Source organism: Corvus hawaiiensis, chromosome 15 (assembly GCF_020740725.1).
Source record: "Corvus hawaiiensis isolate bCorHaw1 chromosome 15, bCorHaw1.pri.cur, whole genome shotgun sequence".
In the NCBI taxonomy this organism is placed as follows: Eukaryota; Metazoa; Chordata; class Aves; order Passeriformes; family Corvidae; genus Corvus; species Corvus hawaiiensis.
Window position 1 is genome coordinate 20,147,625 of NC_063227.1, and position 18,686 is coordinate 20,166,310.

Consider the following 18,686-nt stretch of genomic DNA (forward strand, 5'->3'; position numbering starts at 1 on the left):
CAGCACAAGTTCAGGACAGGAAGATCTGTAAAACTCGGTTACTTCAAGGGTTTTAATTTCCTTTTTAGTAGGTAGAAATAGCAGGGCATGACCAAAATATGTGTAAGTGCAGTTCTTTTGTCCCTGTAGTTAAAACGAAGTGAGTCCTGGTGGTGTGGCTGCTGCCCACGTGGGGAGGGGGACTGGAAGATGTCCTGCGCTGTCCCTGGTGGTGGTCACAGCTGGAAAGAGGGCAGCAGAGGCACCTGTGATATTACACAGGATGTGCAAGTGTGGAACACTGCTGATGTCTTTGACTTGATCATGGATATTTAAGGGATCAGTGCACTTGGACAGTCAGTGTCACAGGCAGTACCAGTTTATAAACCCCTGCAGCCTGTTTGCCACCCCAGCATCTCCTCCAGGCACCAGGGACAGCAGCAGTCACTCAGCCAGTGAATTACTGTCCCCAACAAAGCTCCAAGCAGATGCCAGGAGCCACTTCTTAAGCAGTGAGTCCATCCCATGTGATGGAGCTCCTTTGCTCTCTGAAGGTTTTGTCAACACCTCAGTATTATTAAAATGCTGCTTTTAAAGTCAATTTCCTTTTCTTTTCTTTGTAGTTTATAGAGTGTTGCTGAAGACCTTCTCCCAGCCCAAAATGAGGATCAGTTCCAGGTTTGCAGTCATATCAACAGTAGCTTGGTGATTTATTTCGGAGGTGCTGGTGTAATTACCCGTACCTCACACACACCTCCCATTCACACTGAGTTCCCTGCAGCTAATGAGTCTTCTCAGAGAGGAGAAGGAGGAGGTCTGGTTGGTTCACTAAACCCTTGTGCAAGTGAATGAGCTTCTAAAATCAATCCAGTCTCTGTAAAGACAGCGTGTCCTGAAAGCTGTCAGGCCTTATTATAAACAAAAATGTCTCAGCTTCCTTAAACTGAACATTTTAGCCACATTTTGCCAACAACATCATGCTGATGTTCTTTTTCTTCCACTATTTCTGTTGGGTCAAAGCATTGATGGATTTGTTTTGCTATTATAACTTCTGTCATCTATACCAGCATGTTGTCTACACAAGGCAGGGTTTGGCCAATGCTGCCCCAAAAGGTTCTCTTAAATATTTGGATACCTGAATCCAGTGTGTGCTGATACTGGAAATGTTTGCAGCAGGGATTACATTTCAGAATTGTGAAATACTGCCTTTGGTACCCACCTGAGGTTGTGTCTTTGGCAGACAACGATGGGATGAGCTTTGTCACCATCACACCCTGTTGAGGTATCTTTGTGGGACATTTTTGCACCCTGCATCAATCTGGGCGTATCTGTGCATTACAGAGAGGTGATGCAAAGCCGAGCTTGCCAGGCACCTGGAGGAGGTGGGATGACCATTTGGTAGCCTGTTAGAGCAGTCAGCTGCCCATCAGCCCTCTTTGTGCAAGACAGCCATGGGTGGATCCAAGTGTGATGAGTGGACGGTGCCAGGTGCTGGCCTGGGCCTGGCCAGTGGCCACCCCGCCTGCAGAGCTGGTCGGGGCAGCCTTTGAACTCTGTCTGAATGAGCTGAGCACTGGCCCCCACATAAATGAGAGCAGCCTGGAGAGTGTTATAAATTACAGGGCCGCTCCAGCCCCAAAGGCAGGCACACATCTGGCTGGGCTCCCACCGGGGCAGCAAGGCTGGAGGTGTTGCTCTGGCTCTGCCTCACAGTCAGACTTCCCTTTCTGGGGTGATCTTCTCATGGCTGCTTGTGCTGGGCTTGGGCTGTCAGGCCTGGGAAACCTTTGCCATCTTTCCTTTGCTGGAAATACCAACCCTGATGTAAAGTGTTGCTTTTTTCATAGAACCATCACAGAACGGTTTGGGTTTGAAGGAACATTAAAGAACATCTAGTTCCAACCCCCAGCCATGGGCAGGGAACCTTCCCCTGACCAGGCCTTGAACTCTTCCAGGGATGGGCATCCACAACTTCTCTGAGCAACCTGATTTCTTTTCCTAAAATGAAGGCTTTTAGGTGAAAAAGAAACCTCGTGAGGAATTCCAACAATTACCACAAAAGATTGAAAAATCAATTAAGGATACATCCATAGCCTTTATTGCAGATGTCTGTGTGAGATAAGTACCAGCTCTGTGTTTTCTTGCGCTGCCCATGGGACCAGGCAGGGCAGGACGTGGCCCCAGGGTCCCCTGGGTGCTGGAGGGTCTTGTGAGGGTTTGCCTGGCCATGATTGTTTTGTGCTGGTCACCTTCCTTCTGTGATCTTAAAAATCTCTTCCGTTTATCTGGTTGCATGTTCAGGGCTGAATGCAGCTCCCAGGAAATCTTGGACAATTCAGCTGACCTGCCCAAGAGAGCAAAATTCATCTGTTTCTATCTGTGGTGTGATGATCTGGAGTCCCCCAGATGGAAGGTGCTATGGAGGTATGGAAAAATTGGATTTTTTAAGTGCTGGGGATGCCTAGAAGGGGGAGGAGGTCTGTGCATGGCTATGCCAGCCTGGGGAGTACAAAGTGGGTTCCCATATGGTCAGTTTTTAGGATTTCTCCTGTTTCAAATCTGCATAAATGGCCCACTCAAGGAGGCCAAACTATTAAAAACAGCTGACAACGAAAAAGGGGGAGGTGAACGCCAAGCAAGCAGCAAGTAAACTCTGTAACTGAGCTGACAGATGGCAAATTAATGTTGTCAAATAGAAAGAAGTACATAAAGCTAAGGAGCACTATGACCAGATTGCTTTCTTGCACATGAAGTCTTTAATCATATGGATATCCTTGCTATTTTTACTCTAATGAGATTGGGAAAGAAAAATAAGACGGAGGCATCAAATTTAAGATAAATTTGCTTTGAATCCACAAGAAATTGAAGCCCTTACAGAAACAAGGAGAATTATTTGCCAGGCAAAATTAGTGTCACAGATGAACCTGTTTGTGCTTCTGAATTTTGACATGTTTATTTTATTGGTAATATTGCTGCAGCCAAAGAGAGTAATAGCCAGGGTAGATAAGCAGGCAAAGGAAGTCGAGTGAAAAATTATGTTCATGAAGCTTTTTGCCCTTAGGCAAATGCAAAAAAAGAACCCAGCCCACCAAAACCCTTCCCTCCCCCTGGTAAAAGGGGAAAAATAGGAAAAAATCCATTTCCCTTCTAAGACACAACTTGATGAAATCCCAAGGAGCCAAGTCCATGAACACCAAATTATTTGCCCATTGTGGGGTTTATACTGAGAATAGAAATTTGATTAGTTTCATGTATTTCTTTAATGGTAAGTGTGAGGATGTCTTTTAATCAAGAGGTTAATGTGGGCTCTGACAACTATTAAGGTGTTCACACCTCTGATTAAAGGGAGCATCGGCAGTGTTTGAGCAAGGAGCTTGGTAAACAAATACATCAATCATGGAAAAAGCTCCCCCAGAATGTGCATGGTCAGAGAGAGCCGCCAAGGCAGTTAAAAGGAAGCAATTTTCCACAGTGCTTGGAGGTAGGTAATATAAAATAATCCATAATTAAGTTTAATCATGGCTTATCAGGCCTTCCTAGGCCTGTGAGCATTGTGGCTAATGTTTAACATATTGCCTCAGCTCTGATGCCATTTCATTGATACAATGAGCCCCTTTTATTTGGAAGTGGCAGATGTGACAACTGTGTCTGGAGGCCAGATTTGTCACCGACATGACTCGGGATAGCTCAGCAAGTGCTGATATTGTGATCCTCTGCTAATAAAAATTGAGTTTGCTCAGTGGAGCCAATGGAACAATCCAATTCACACAGAAGAGCCCGGCCCAGCTGTTGGAATGGTCAGATCCAAGCCCCTCAGTCTTCCTCAGAGGAGGCTCAGGGCAGACCACAGCATATCCTACACCCACCTAAAGGAGGGGGCAGCCGGGGGGGTCGGGCTCTGCTGGCAGGGAACAGGGACAGGAGGAGAGGGAACGGCCTCAGGCTGGGCCAGGGCAGGCTCAGGGTGGACAGCAGCAGGTCACCACATAGCCAAGTGATGGCACCAGCTGAACCAGGGAATGGCACCCCCTAAACCAGGGGCTAGCATTAAGGGCCAGGGGGTGACACCAGAGGCAGGGGTTCAGCTCTAGGCAGGAGGTGCTGTAAAGGTGCCTGTCAAGAGGAGGTGGCAGCAGTGATGGTGAGAGCAGCAGCAAGCACCTGAGCACCAGCATCTGCAGCTTTGCACCTGCACTAACTCCAGCACCAAACGTTTTTTTCTAGAGGGAACAATTTACTGAACTTTTAAATACTAACAGATTTTTTGCTGCTCACAGCCAGCAGCAGCAACAAGGTCACAAAGTAAACCTTAACCTATTCCTCCCTTTGGACAGTATATTTTAGCAGAAACATAAAAAAGCAGATGCTGATGTGGGAAGATGTGGTACACCACCCTAAGCTGCTCGCTACAATCAACGCTAGTGTTGGGAGGAAGTTGGCTTTCTTCACTTTTGCACCAGTAGTGTGTAGCATCTCAGCCAGTAACTCTGGGATCTCAGAGGCTTTTAGGAAATCAGATCAATGATATATTAAAATGATGCCCTTCAGGATAAAAAGATCCAGATAAGCAGAAATATAAACAGTCCAGTAAGCCATTCTAACAGGCTGAGTGCTGAGATCTCAATCTCACCCTAACAAGGGTCATCTGAGTGCCCTCAGGCCATTGGAACTTCTTAGGAATGTGGATTCATTTTCCCAAAATGTCCAACTTCTTGTGTACCTCTAAAGGAGAACATTTTCCTGTGAGTAATCCCAGGACTGGGTGTGATTTTCAGATCTGTTGCTAACATATTAGAAGTATAGAATTCTTACTTCATTACAATGCTGTGGATCTTTTTTTCTTGGTTTCTCAGCATCTAACTAAAGCTGAGAAAAGTTTTGAAGGCATTTTTTTCCCATTTCAGAAAGAAATCCAGTTTGGAACAAAGTGGGAACTCTTGATTAATCAAAATATGCCAATTAATACTGTCAAAAGAAATGTTCATATGTACTGAGATGACATTTACAGAATTGAATTTATTATCATTAAAATCAAAAAACACCATCCTGGAAAAAAGAAAAAGTTCACTGAAATGCAAAGTAGCTTAATTTTGATAAAAAATTTGGAGGACATATTCTGCAGAGGGGACACAGTTTGAAACATCCTGGTCCACTTTGGCAGTTTTTTGGTGGACTGCAGAAGGGACTTTTCACAGAGCTTCCCTTTTAACTGGCCAAGAGAATATCTGCTGACTGTTCCTCAAAGTTACCCTCCCAGCTTTATGTTTAAATGCTGGTTCCCAGTTTTTAATCCAGGCCATCATATTTTCCTTTGAATTCAGAAACATCTGGACTTAGGCAGACCTCCCTTTATGTTCGCTGTGGCCTTGCTGAGCCACACCAGGGGCTTTGTGAGCCGTGTGTGATTTGCAGGCTCCAACTCTGTGAGTGCCGAAGGTCCTCAGCATCCCCCAAAGGCTGTGAGTCCCCACAGCACGTGGGGATAGACTCCCGATCCTTTATCACTGAATTGCCATGAGAAAATCCTGCCCTTGGTCTGCGAGCAGAGGGAGGACAGCCGGGCCCAGCTCAGGTGAGCTCCTCGCTAGGGGCAGAGCTCATTCAGGCACCTCACTTTAAGCAGCTCCCAGGGCAGGTGTCTCATTTTAGGCCTGTGCTTAAGCCTAAGTTTTGTGAATCAAAGCTTGAGGCTTCTCAGGGCAGGCCTGTTCTCCCTGCAGCTCCGGGGTCTGGGAAACGGGAAATGGATTTTTCTTTGGGGCTCAAAGGTTGACCATGTGAGGGTGGGCAGGCCCTGGCACAGGGTGCCCAGAGCAGCTGGGGCTGCCCCTGGATCCTTGGCAGTGGCCAAGGCCAGGCTGGACATTGGGGCTTGGAGCAGCCTGGGACAGTGGGAGGTGTCCCTGCCCTTGGCAGGGGTGGGGCTGGATGGGCTTTGAGGTCCCTTCCAACCCAAACCATTGTGGGATTTTGTGATTCCCTGACCCAAATAACAAGAGGCCGTTTCCACGCAGCAGAATTGGTGCAGTCCGTGAGCTGTGCCCAGGGCACTGGCATTTAGGTGATCCTGTTATCCCAAATGCTGGGCCTGGAGAAGGGCTCGGGGCAGCTGTCAGCCGTCCCCACTCCCTCCTGAGCCTGGCAGGGATGGAGCTGTGCCCTCCTGGCAGAGCAACTTGTGCTGCCCTGCTGGTCCATGGCTGTGGGATCAGCTCTTTCAGAGCTGTGCATATAAAAACCAGCTAATAAATAAAGTGCTTGCTGTTTCTCTGCAAAAGGAAGAAAAGCTACAAAGAAAACACCTACAATTGATTTTTGTTTTTTAAAGCGCTTGGATGGGAGCTGAAAGTCTATCACAAAGATGCTTCTTTGGCTTTGATTTGACACTAGATTTCAGTTGGTCCAATGGAATTTTAATGCTATGGCCAAATATAACATCAAATAATGAACAACTTCAATGGTAAACATTAACACAAACAGGCATCGAGTATATTAAACATCTTTTAGAATGCAACAGGCCAAATCTGCAAATTGGGAACAGGTCCCTGAGCTGGCACACTATAAAAGCAGGCTTCAGTTTGCCATCTCCAGGACCTGCTGATGGAACACAGGGAATATCTGAGCTTGACTCCATTACCTGTTTAGATTAAACTCTGTGTAGCATTGATTCAGTTATTTATTTTGGCTACAAGGAAACAGTGTTCAAACATGGGTACCTAAACGGGATGTCCATAGCCCAAACCTGCACTAAGGGGACCAAGTGCTAATTCTGCAAGTCTGGCCACTGAGGCCAACGGCTGAGCCCGAGCCTTGCAAGGCCAGTGTTGAAAATGGGGCCAAATTTTACAAGCTCAGGGCCTGCTGTGTGTGGTTGGGGTTTTTCAAAAATGCAAAATCCCCGGTAACTCCCAGGGGGTGCAGGTGGGAGGGCTGAGAGCTGAACCAGGGACAGGGAGTGCCCCTGGAGCACAGCGTGGCCTGCCCTGGGATGGGCCCTGTCTGGCCACATCATCAACTCCTTTAAAACTTGCCCCATCAAAATAAACCTGGAAACTGCCACAGCTCAAGTTCTGTCCACCTGAAATAGATTCATTCATTTCTCTTTCGCTGCCCAGGCTTTAAGGGGTTGCTGCCACACATTCAGGTTGCAGAGATTAATGGCTAAAAAGCATCTGATGGGGGTTCAGTTGTCCTGGTTTTGGGGACACTGAGTGGTTTTTGGTGACAAGAAGTCCAGTGCTGGAGACATGCACTGTATTGAGGGGTGGTGCCCCTGCTTTTCCCAGTAAGTAAATAATAAATAATGCAATAAATATGCCCCATAATAAGTCTGCCATTAAAATAATGTCTTAGCTCTAGAAGCAGTTCATGCATGAACCCCCATAGCATGCAAAGGCACAGACATGACCATTACATCCTTCTGTTGGCAACTGAGCTGGATCCCAAATGCCAGCTTCCAGCGGGGTTGTTTTCCCCACTTTGATTTTTAATTACTGATCACATGGAAGGATGGAGGGGAAAGGCCTGAGTTTTGTTGGTTTTTTTTTTTTTTTTTTTTTTGTTGTTGTTGTTGTTGTTCCTCATTTAATAATTTAATTTGTATTCTGATCTTCAAATCCCAATAGCATCATGTGAAGTAGAGAAACTCGGCAGGGGAGGGGGGAGGAGGGGTAGGGGAGGGAGCCAGGGCTTTCTATTTCCATATGGTGAGCCTCTCTTCCTCGCGATCACAGCTTGTCATCTGTCTTCTTTTAAACTTCAGATCCCCTGTAAAAATCTTCCCAGCAAAGAACAGGCCATAAATGTGACATAAAGACAGTCCAAGTGAAGAGATTACCCCGGGGTAATGGTGAAGCATGATTTCATTACATGATTTCTTTACACGCGGGCGTGGACGCAAGAATAACCCAGTCCCCGGGAACTGCATGTTTCTGGAGTGGTGCACAGTGGCAGGGGTGTTATTAATATTCTGGGGAGATCAGCCTGTGCATTCCCCTTTCATTTACTTGGCAGACAAAATGATTCATGTCTTCCTCATAAACTGGGGTCAGATTAAATGACCACCTTGATTTACCTGGGTTTAAAATGGATCGTCATCGTGGCCAGCCAAGCCTCCAGCCCCACTGCATCACCCTGCCAGGGACCACTCAGCCTTAATATCCCACAGCTGAAGGAAGGAATTTTTTTCTAGTTTGGAGACTTTCTGTAAAGTAACAATAATGTCATCTCCTGAGGTGCAACAGAACACATATTGCACCTGGTTTTTTGTGCCCCAAATGCTGCTTACATGCAACGCTTCTGAGCATCTCTCTTAATTGAGTTATTTCATGCAAACTGTGCTTCAAAACTGAACTGAATGGTTTATAATCGAGCTCAGTGTAATGCAAGCATCCCTGCAGCTGATCTGCATGTCTGCCCCTCACAGTGCTGCAGGCGTGTGCGGGACAGCACTCACAACAGCCCCTTTGTCCTGAAAACCCTGGACATCATTAAAACATTATTTCTGCAGAAAGCCCTCCCTTCCCTCCTGTGCTCTGCTCCTGCAGGAATGGTTTGTACTGGTGATGGAGCAGGAGTGCCATGGGCTGGGTCTGACAGTGGGAGGGGAGCTGGGGAGCAGCAAAGGGGGTGCTCAGCCAGAGACCCTCCCCAGGCGTGAGCAGGGCTGCCAGAGCCCTTCAGACCATGCCCCAACCAGCGCCTGGGCATCGTGGGCATGGGGTCAGCTGGCCCAGTGCCCCGCCTGTAATGAGGGAAATCCTTCATTGAAATGGGGACCCACTGAATGGGAATTCCAGGCTTGGGTCAAGGCATGTTTCCCATTTTAACTTTGCAATCAGCTGCTGGAGGTCCCTGCATCCTGACAGCATGTCCCTGTGTCCACAGGAGCTCCACACCAGAGCCATCCTTTCTGTCTTTCTTGTCCCAGAGGTGCTGCAGAGCAGATCCAGAGGCAGAAGGAGCATTGCTGTGGAACAGCCTTGGCACCCAGCTCACAGCCCCGTGAGGACTTGGCTGGAGGTGGCTCAGTCCCTCCAGGCACGGTGGTGTGGGGACAAAAGCTCCTCTGGGAGCTCCAGCCGTGCAGCCCTCACCTCCCACTGCCCCTGCCACCCCAGCCCTCAATTCCCACTGCCCCTGCCCCTCACCTCCCACTGCCCCTGCCCCTCACCTCCCACCGCTCCTGCCCCCCCAGCCCTCTCTGGGGCCACTCAGCAGGTGCCTCTTTTTCCTTCCCTTCCCACCTCTGCAGGTGCAGATGGAGATGTGGGGTTACCCCTCTGCAGTCCCTGCTGCAGACAAATCCAGGTCATGGTCCTCCTAGAAACCCCATTGGACCTCCAGAAACTCTTGTAGGCCCCAGAATGCCCAGCTGGCCCAGCCCCAAGGGCCACGGCGGCGTGGGCTGTGCCAGGGTTTCCCGATGTTCCTGCTCTGTTCCGATGAAACATTATACAGAAAGATATAGGCAAAGCATTATGCTCACAGCCTTTGCCAACAAGTTATGTTTTAATGTAATTTAACTGTAATCTCAGAGTGTTTTTGTTAGCTATAATTAGTAAAATATGTCTGTTTTCTGTGTTCCTTGAAGACGTCTGAACTCCTGCCAGTTCCCTATAGTTTTCCTGACATGCAGTGTAACAAGCAGACCACCAAAATGTATTTACCAATAACTGTTTATTTACATTCCATGAAATCTAATAACATTTGCTGCCTTCATTCGGGATAAATGCTGGCCAAAGTGTAAAGCATAGAAAAATAAACACTGCCTTACTCTCTAAACCAGTCCACAGAATATTTTATTTTTGCTCAATTTGCCCTGCTTGTTAGCATTTTGGTGTTCTGCTGCTTGGAAGTTGAAAAAAAAATCAAAAAAGGTTGAAAAAGTTCTGTAATGTATCTTCCTGTTCAGTCCAAAACCTCACAGGGATTTCCTGGACATTTTATTTTTCACTTTAAAGTTTGCACGAGGCTGGTATTTCATTTCTTTGTTTTCTGCTCTCGCAAGCGTTTGAAACCATCTTGCAGAGAAAATATCCAGGGCACTGAACAGCAGTGGTGGTTGGTGTTGCACCAGTGCCAGTGTAAAGCACTGCTCCTTCTCCCACACTCATTGGCTATGCTGGTGTAAAAATAATCAGAATTAGGGCTGTATCTTGTTACTAACCAAATCTGCTCTAGTTCAAGAAAGTGTAACTGAGGGCAGAATCGTCATCTCAAATCTCAAACAGGTTCCTCTCCTCCTGTATCTGCTTTTGTTTATCTGAGTCCACGCTTGCTCCAAGCCCAGCAAGCTCAAATGGTGCAGGGAGGAGAGGTCACATCCAACAGCTGTGGGCGGCATCCACAGCTGGCAAAGTCTGATGTAAGCCTGTCACTGTCAGCCACACGTGGTCCTGGCCCAGCTGGGGAGAGGGTTGGTGTGAGCCTGGCTCTGGAGCCCAGCCTGGCTCTGGAGCCCAGCCTGGCCCTGGAGCACGGATGGCTCGCCCAGGACAGTCTCAGCACACGCCCTTCTCGAGGGCATGGCAGCAGCGGGTGGGCTGTGGGGGGCTGTACGTGCAGGGTGCCAGGGTTCCTGGTGCCACGGGCGTGTTGTGCCATAGCCCAGGCAGGGCTGGGTACAGCCAGGCTGAACCAGCAGCCAGATGGGTTTGGAGGGAGCCCAAGCTCACGAGTCGCCTGCGCTGCCCTGGGCAACATGCGGCCGAATGTCACCGTGTCCCCTCCAGGGCCAGCAGAGGCGGCAGAGCCCGGGCAGCTGAGCTACAGGGTGCCTGAAGACCTCACACATCTGGCTGCTGTTACTGCTGCCCAGCTGCTGTGCCCAGCGTCTGCTCCTGCTGAGCCCGAGCTGTGCCTGGTGTGTGGAGCAGGCAGCTGGCACGGGGCTGTCCCACTGCTCTGCAGCCAGCGCTGGCCTTGGATCCTGCCCCAAGGACTTTTCCTTGCAAACTCTCCCAGTCCAGCCATACCTCTCTGGCATGTGATTTGGGGGGCTTTCACACCATCCAGAGAACCTCAGTTCACCAGGTCTGAGGTCTGACACACCTCGCTGGTGCTTTGGAGAGGCAGCTCTGTGCCTTGTGTCTCGATGGGGCAACAGTTCCTTCTCCTGGGGTCACTGAGGGGTCTTTGGGGGAACTGGCTCCTAGAGGAGCCCAAACCACCGTGACACTGCTGCAGCTCTGGAGAATTAATCTTTAGAGCTGTTCCCTGGAAGGCCATATCCATCTTTACTGTGACAGTACTGGTATTTCGTTAAGGCAAAGCCTTCTGCAGTGTTCTAGACGCTTTCAGTTAAGGAGCTCCACGCACTGAACATTAATGAATTAAGCCTCAGGTTAACAGAGTTCTCCAGGAAATCCAGAGCAGCCCCATTCTGGGGCAGAGATCATAGGATATCTCAACTTCGTGTTTCCAAATTGCCTTGAGCTCCCTTGTTTCTGTACTCACTTCAGTTGAGGGTAAGGTTTTCCCTGCCTTCAAATGAGAGAAAAGTTTCAATGATTTTGGGGGGCTTGCTTGAAAAATGTCAGGCTCAAAGGCAATAAAAGTGAAATTCAAAATCCAGTCCAAGAACAAGCAGCTGCTGGTGTGGGATGAGGATGCCCTGTTAGCATCTCCCTCTGAACTCAGCAGTGGAACTTTTTTCCCCTGCCAAGTTACCCACCTGCCCAGGGTGCTGGCAGATCTCAAGTACCGATCCTTTGGGATAATTAAAAAAAAAAAAAAGAACCCTGAAAATTATGAAAATTACAGGTTATCCCATAGAATTTTGTGATTCTAGACCCATTTTTATTTTCTTTCATTGCCTTTCTGGGTTCCTGTAATTTTCTAGCTGCAGTGTTCCCATGTATAAGGCTTGCACCAGTACCAGTGAGATGGCTGGGGAGGGGAAGAAGGAGAAGGGTCCAAAATGCATTAAAAAACTCCGGGAAGATTTCTCTGCTGCTGACCACACTCAACAGACAACACACCACAGCAGTCCCTTGGTGTTCTGGCAGGATGCTCAGGAAATTGAGCTGTAAATAACCCCATAAACTGTTTACTGCTGAAATTATGTCTCCAAAAGCAAAGAGCTCTCAAACAAGTGTGTGACGATGGAACACCATGTGATGGCTGTGGAGGGGAAACCAGGCAAGGGGTGGGCATGCATGCAGGGCTGGTCCTGCCCCTCCGGGGCCAGTCCTACCCCTCCAGGGCCAGTCCTGCCCCTCCAGCCCCTCCCATTCAGCCCAGTGCTCCCTCAGCAGCTGCTCTGCTGGGAGACTTTGTGCTCCATTAAACCCTGTCCTGCTGGTCTGGGCCAGGCAGGAGCTGCCACTGGGCAATCCAGAGGGATGGTTTTGAGCATTTAGCACTGCTATAAACCAGCCTGGGCAGGTGAGAGGCCAAGAGGACTTTCTGGAGATAATTATAAATATTGGGAAGTGGAAAATAAGAAAAGAAAAAGAAAATTGGGATGTGCTGACAGAAGGAAAAGTAGAGGAAAGTGCTTCCACCCTGAGTTTACAACCAAGATGTCCTGCAGTAGTTGCTGGACTCTGGGAAGATGTGACTTTAGAATGGGAGAGGAAATCACCTTAGGACTTCTGAACCACAGGAAAAATTTGGGAGACAATGACTAAAAATAACAAACAGACCAAGCAATAACAAAATCCCTTTGTAGAAGGGAGATTCCTTCGCCACATGAATGTGACCGAGCACAGTCCCTGAGCCATTAGTCATCAAGTGCTTTATTGCACATTCTGGTTCTTTCTCATTTAAGCTGGAAATTTCTCTATTTTCCGTCTGTAAAAGTGACAACAGATACCCAGCGTGACGATCTGGGCTCTTGGACAGCGGTGGGAGAAAAGAGCCAAGCCAGGCTAAGAGAGTTTGGGTTGCTCAGCCTGGAGAAGAGAAGGCTCCAGGGAGACCTTAGAGGCCATTCCAGTGCCCAAACAGGCTCCAAGAGAGCTGGACAAGGGCCTGCAGTGCCAGGAAAAGGGGGAATGGCTTTAAGGTGGAGGAGGGCAAGGACAGATGGATATTGGGAAGGAATTGTTCCCTGGGAGGGTGGGCAGGCCCTGGCACAGGGTGCCCAGAGCAGCTGTGGCTGCCCCTGGATCCCTGGCAGTGGCCAAGGCCAGGCTGGACATTGGGGCTTGGAGCAGCCTGGGACAGTGGGAGGTGTCCCTGCCCATGGCAGGGGGTGGAACAAGGTGATTTTTAAGATCCCTTCCAACCCTTACACTTCAATAAAACTGCAACATGGCAAAAATTATAAATAAGGTAGGCCAAGAACATTGAGTTGTTTTAATTTATTGGAACTTGTCAACATAGACTGGTCTCCTTTTTTCATTTGAAATTGGGTTTCTCCATGAAAGTGTGTGGAGAGTGTGGAACTGGATGGGCTTGAAAGGTCACCTGGCTGAGAGGCCCCCTGCCCCCAGCTGAGCCTTGGCTCAGTCCCTTTGTAAAATGCTCGGCAGAGGAGGTGGAAAAAGTAGGCCAGGCTCTGCTCACAAATACACCTCTTACATGTCGCCAATTCTAATGGAATTAGGGAATGAATCAGAATTAAAAGCTGGGCAAAGGAGTTCAAAACCTGGATGAACTCTCAAAGGGACGGTGAGTCCAGCTGTAGCTACTGACTGGCCATGTGTAAAAAACTTTAGAAATCAAGCAAAATAGGCCTGTGTGTTCTTAGAGAGAAAAAGACAGCGAAGGCAAGGGGGGAAAACAGCCACCTTCACACAGCACTTGGTGCAGGCACAGCCCTGCACCCTCCTTGACCGCACTCCCACCCTGACTCTGCTCCCTTTTTCCAACACTACAGCTATTTTTTGGTGATTTATTTCACAATCAAAAGCTGCTTTGCAAGAAAAAAATAAAACAACAACCCAAAAAGCTGTCTGACTCATCCAGGCAGGACCCAGTGGAGTTTGGATGCAAACACTGGGAAAGCAGCAGCGGGGTGCGGGAGCAGCTGCCGGGGCAGCGTCTCTGGGATGTCAATTCAGCCCTGACCAAAGTAGCTTCTTTTTTTTTTTTTTTTTTTTTTTTTTTTTTAAGTACCCTGACAATTAGTGGTAAAAAGGCCACTAGTAAAAATGAGTTTTGTGGTTTTGCAGCTTTGCATTAAAAAAACCACCACGCTTCTGGCACTGCGTGCTGGGGCTGGCAGCCTTTCCCCAGCCAGGACTGAATAAGCACGCGGGCTGAAAAGCCCATTCACATCAGTCCCTCTAGGTCAGGCTCTCCTTACGTTAGCAGGGTATTTGGGAGTTTGTGTTGCACCTGCCTGCAGTACATCTGGCTGGAGAATTGACAAAAAGCAGGGGTTTAATGTTGCCTGGTCCCAGCTTCTCACTCTCCATGAGCCCTGCAATATTTCATTTGCAATTAAAATATAATGAAATCAAATTGTGAGATCATTTCAAAGTTAGTGACCCTAGTGTTTAACAGGTTGTGAATGTTTTGAGAAAGGCTGAGGTGATAGAAATATTTTATTCCATATTCTTTATCCTTCAGAGACCTCAGAGGAATAGACAATTAAGTTGAATTCAAACTAACTGTGGATACTACAAATTCTCCTTTACTGGGTGTCCAATGCATTGCTTTTTTCTTTGCTCTCTTAAAGAACTGGGACCAGGCTTGAGGTGTTATCAGAGATGATAAAAGCAACTAAACATCAGGTTTTGCAATGAGAAATCATATCAAATACAGCCTGGGAGAGATCTGATGCTCTGTCTTGAAGACTTCCAAGCTGGCATTATTTCAAGCAGGACATCTGGGGCCAGGTGCCTTGTTAACACATTTAGGGCTTGTCTGAAGCTTCAGTGACTTTCATGGAAGCAGAAGCAAGTTGTTGTATGAGATGTTGAACTTCCCAGCCTAATTTCTCATGGATTTTGTCCTCCTCTCAGTCCCACCACAGCTTCCTCTCATCTCAGTGACACAACCCAGCTGCCTCCCTGTGTGGAAGAGCCTCGAGTGCAGTGGTATTAATGAGGGTTCTCAGTAGGATACTTTTACCTAAAAATTAGCAGCGTCGATGACCAGCCCAATCCATCTTGTGACTGGCTCTGATCTAGAAGTGATGTTTTCTGAAGTTGTTACAGAGTTGTAATCCATTTTCTTCCTAATGGGCAAAATGACTTTGGCAATGTTTTGGTGGAACTCCAGCCACATTGGAAAAGAACAGAAGCAGCATTTTTTCCTTTAACAAGCTAAGATTTCATTTCTACGCTTTCAAAGAAGCTCATTATGGGATCCATAGGAAAACAAGTCATACAGGCAAAATCCTGCTGGGTCTGGATTTCCTGATGAAGATGCACTGCAGAGCACAGTGCTGGGTCCAAGGACTCAGCTTCCAGCTCTCTAACACCCAGCAGTTCCAGTGCTGCAGTGTTGGGGTCGGTTTGAGAAGGGGAGACAAAGGACAATGCTGTCACAAACAGCAAAAAATAGTAGACAACACCTGCACAATACAGGTGAGATCCCTCAGTGAGCAGCAGGAGGGGAAGCTCCCAGGAGAAGAACTCTGGGGCAGTGCCATTGGCAGAGAACACCAAAGTGCTGAAATAAAAGGAGGGTGGAGATGAAAAGCCAGCTCTGGGACCAGGATTCTCAGAGTATCTGTGTTTCCATGAGCTGGGGAGTTTCTCATTTCCAGTGGGGATTTCTCTCACTATATAAAGGCCAATTTGTGTCCAAGCTCTTGGCTGAAAGGCTTGAGCAAGCCCAAGTTTTGTCTGTGTTTTTTGTAATTCGTTTCTCTGAAGCACAGCAATCCATCCCGAGTCAACAGTGATGGATTCCTCTTGCAAGCACAGCCTGACACAAAGGGAGCACCCAGGGTGTGTGTCCTCCCAGCTTCAGCCAGCCTGGGGGGACACTCGGGCCCCAGGACAGCCCAGGGTGGGCAGAGCAGGTTGGGCTGGAGATAACCTGAAACACGCGTTCAGGTCCATCACAGCATCAGGATTTGAATTCATGCCAACAGCTGAGCCATGGTGCTTCAGTGTCCTCCTTCAGCACCACAGACTGATGCTGAAATCCCAATTTAAGCAGTTTGACTGAAGCTTATCTAAGGGAACAACTGATGGGCTGTAGCAGCACCATGAAGACAAAGCTTGGCTTGGTCATTTCACCTAATTTCACATCAGCTCAGGGGAAAGGCTCATGGTGTAGAGTTCAGGGATCAGCACGTGGAAAAGGGAAAAATGAATCTGTTTTCTCTCTGGATGATGCTCCCCAGGGATGAGCAGATTACCTCCAGAAGCCTCACGCCCCACTCAACCTGTGCCATCAACTGGCAGCTACGCCAGCGACTCAGGAAAATGGGGAATTCATGAAAGCATTGACACTTGCCCTTGCTACTGTAACTGTGGCAGGATTTACGGTGTTGTTTTGGAGCGTTTCATGGAGCTGTGGTCCATCTGTATGGAAACACATCAGGGCTGGTGGGGGCTGCTGCCAGGGAGGGAGGGGAGCTCAGGTCGGGCCGTCTCCTCCTGCTCCCAGGCTCGGTTGCTTTCGAGATGCACGGTGCTCTTCTTTCATCTCTTGGATTCAAATCCACCATAATAAATAAAATTCTTCCTGTCTGAAAGATACATTAATTTTGGTGGTCTCAAAAGTAATGAAAATAAATACTTGACTTGGCATGTGGAGCCTGACTGGAGCGAGGAGCAGAATGTGTGTACTTGGAGCTGTTTTTACAAGAACATAAGCTGTGGAAAAAGCTTGGCTTTTCGCTCACGGGCTCTCTACGTCTGAAGAGAAATGGAGAGACTTGAGAAGTTCAATCAAACAGACAGAAACACTGTCAAATATGAGTGTTCTATCTCGGTTTAAATGCTTTGAAAAGTGCACATCAAAGCATTGCAGGGGGAGGCACTGTCTGAATCCAGAGGGATGCTCGGGCCAGCCCTGGCACAGCACTGGCTCTGCCGATGGAGAGGTGGCAGGGCTGGCCTGCATCATTTCAGGCCTTTTTAAAACACATATGGGGAAATTGCAACAAAACCAAGGTTTTGTTAAATTAAAACCATTGAATTTCTCAATTCAAAGGAACCTCAAACCACCATTCACTGTGGCTGTGGTTGGAAGAGCCTGGTCCTGGCGCCCTAGGGGTGATCTGGTGTGTGCTGGTCAAGTTAATAATCTCGGTTCTAACCAGTGCTTGATCCAGCATCCTTTCCTCTCGTGGTAGCAGTGGGAAGGGCTAGGAGAATGGGGAATGGCACCCTGCAAAGTGAGAGGTGCTCACGGCCGGGCAGGATTGGCGTTGATCCTTCTCCTCCCCACCATGTGGCTGTGGGCCTTGCTTGGCACCCAGGCCTGGGGCTGCCACAGCAGGGGAGTCCTGGGCTCTTGGGGCTGCTCTGTGCACAAGGCAGAGGCAAAATATCCACTTGTTCTTCGGCTGGTGTTTCTGGTTCTCCACTGGTGCTTCTGGGCCCCCTGGGCCAGGTGTGTTCACACACATGTACACACACATGTACACACACGTGTACACATGGAATCATTGAATCACAGAGTCATTAGGGTTGGAAAAGCCCTCCCAGCCCATCGAGTCCCAGATGTGCCTGGTCCCCACCTTGTCCCCAGCCCGGAGCACTGAGTGCCACCTCCAGCCCTTCCTTGGACACCTCCAGGGATGGGCACTCCAAACCTCCCTGGGCAGCCCCTGCCAAGGCCTGAGCACCCTTTCCATGGGGAAATTCCTGCTGCTGTCCACCCTGAGCCTGCCCTGGCACATGCCCATACAAACACACACACACCCCTCTTGCTTCTGCCCTTCCCATGCCCCACTGAGGGCAGGGCAGGGCAGGGCATGCCTGGACACTCAAACTTCCCTTCTGCAGGTGGAGTCTGGATCATGGTGTCAGTGCCTGCAGCAATCGAGGTTGCTGAAGCTGCTGGTGCAACCACTGACACATCTGACCCCAGCAAGGGTGGCAGTGGCACAGGGGGTGGCATTGGCACAGGGGCTCCCAGGGCAGTTCTTCCAAAGCCAATGGGTGCAGTTGCACCATTACTGAAAAGCTGTGCCCTTCCCAGGCTTTACTGCTATTTAGAATGAAAGGGGGTTTCATAGTCCTTTTCCTCAAATGATGCTTATTATTTGACCACAGATGAATTGTCTGACAGTATCAGTGTGTATGAGCTATGGCAAATAATATTTACATTATTCAGAATACAGACAGAAGCTGCTGATGACTTTGGACCACCTCTGACTTGCTAACAATTATCTTTTCCTTTGTCTAAGAGAGATGTGCACCTCAGGGGGTGTTTGCAGGCTGAATATGCCTGTGGAATATATCCATGTGGCTGCTTGGTAGTACTGTGAGTGATGAAGTACAAAATACACTTTGATAAGCTTTGTAGAAAATATCTGGCATATAAATGTTGTAGAATGAGAAGGACATTTCAGTTGTGAATTAATGAATTGCATCACAAAGCCAGCTCTGAGGCTGACACAGATATGAATAAAAATCAGCATGTGTACCTTACAAAGAACCCAATATTGTATAAAACGCTGCAGCATAAAGATGTTAATAAAAAGCACAGCTTATTTTAGATTAAATTAACAAGGAGTCTCAGGAATGCATCCAGAATCTCTTCTCTCTGTTGATAACCCAGATCACTATTGGCAGGTTCTGGGAGGGGAGCTGTGACAAGCGGCACCGACTGAAATGCAGAGTCCAGAA

General features: G+C 48.3%; 1 long non-coding RNA gene across 1 annotated transcript; it reads left to right on the plus strand.

The window, feature by feature from the left end:
- The first annotated feature begins 2,282 nt into the window (after window positions 1-2,282).
- Window positions 2,283-9,743, plus strand: LOC125333950. Its single transcript, XR_007207022.1, has 3 exons — window positions 2,283-2,403; window positions 8,866-8,982; window positions 9,233-9,743. It is a non-coding gene; the product is annotated as an uncharacterized LOC125333950 (long non-coding RNA).
- Window positions 9,744-18,686: the final 8,943 nt, after the last annotated feature.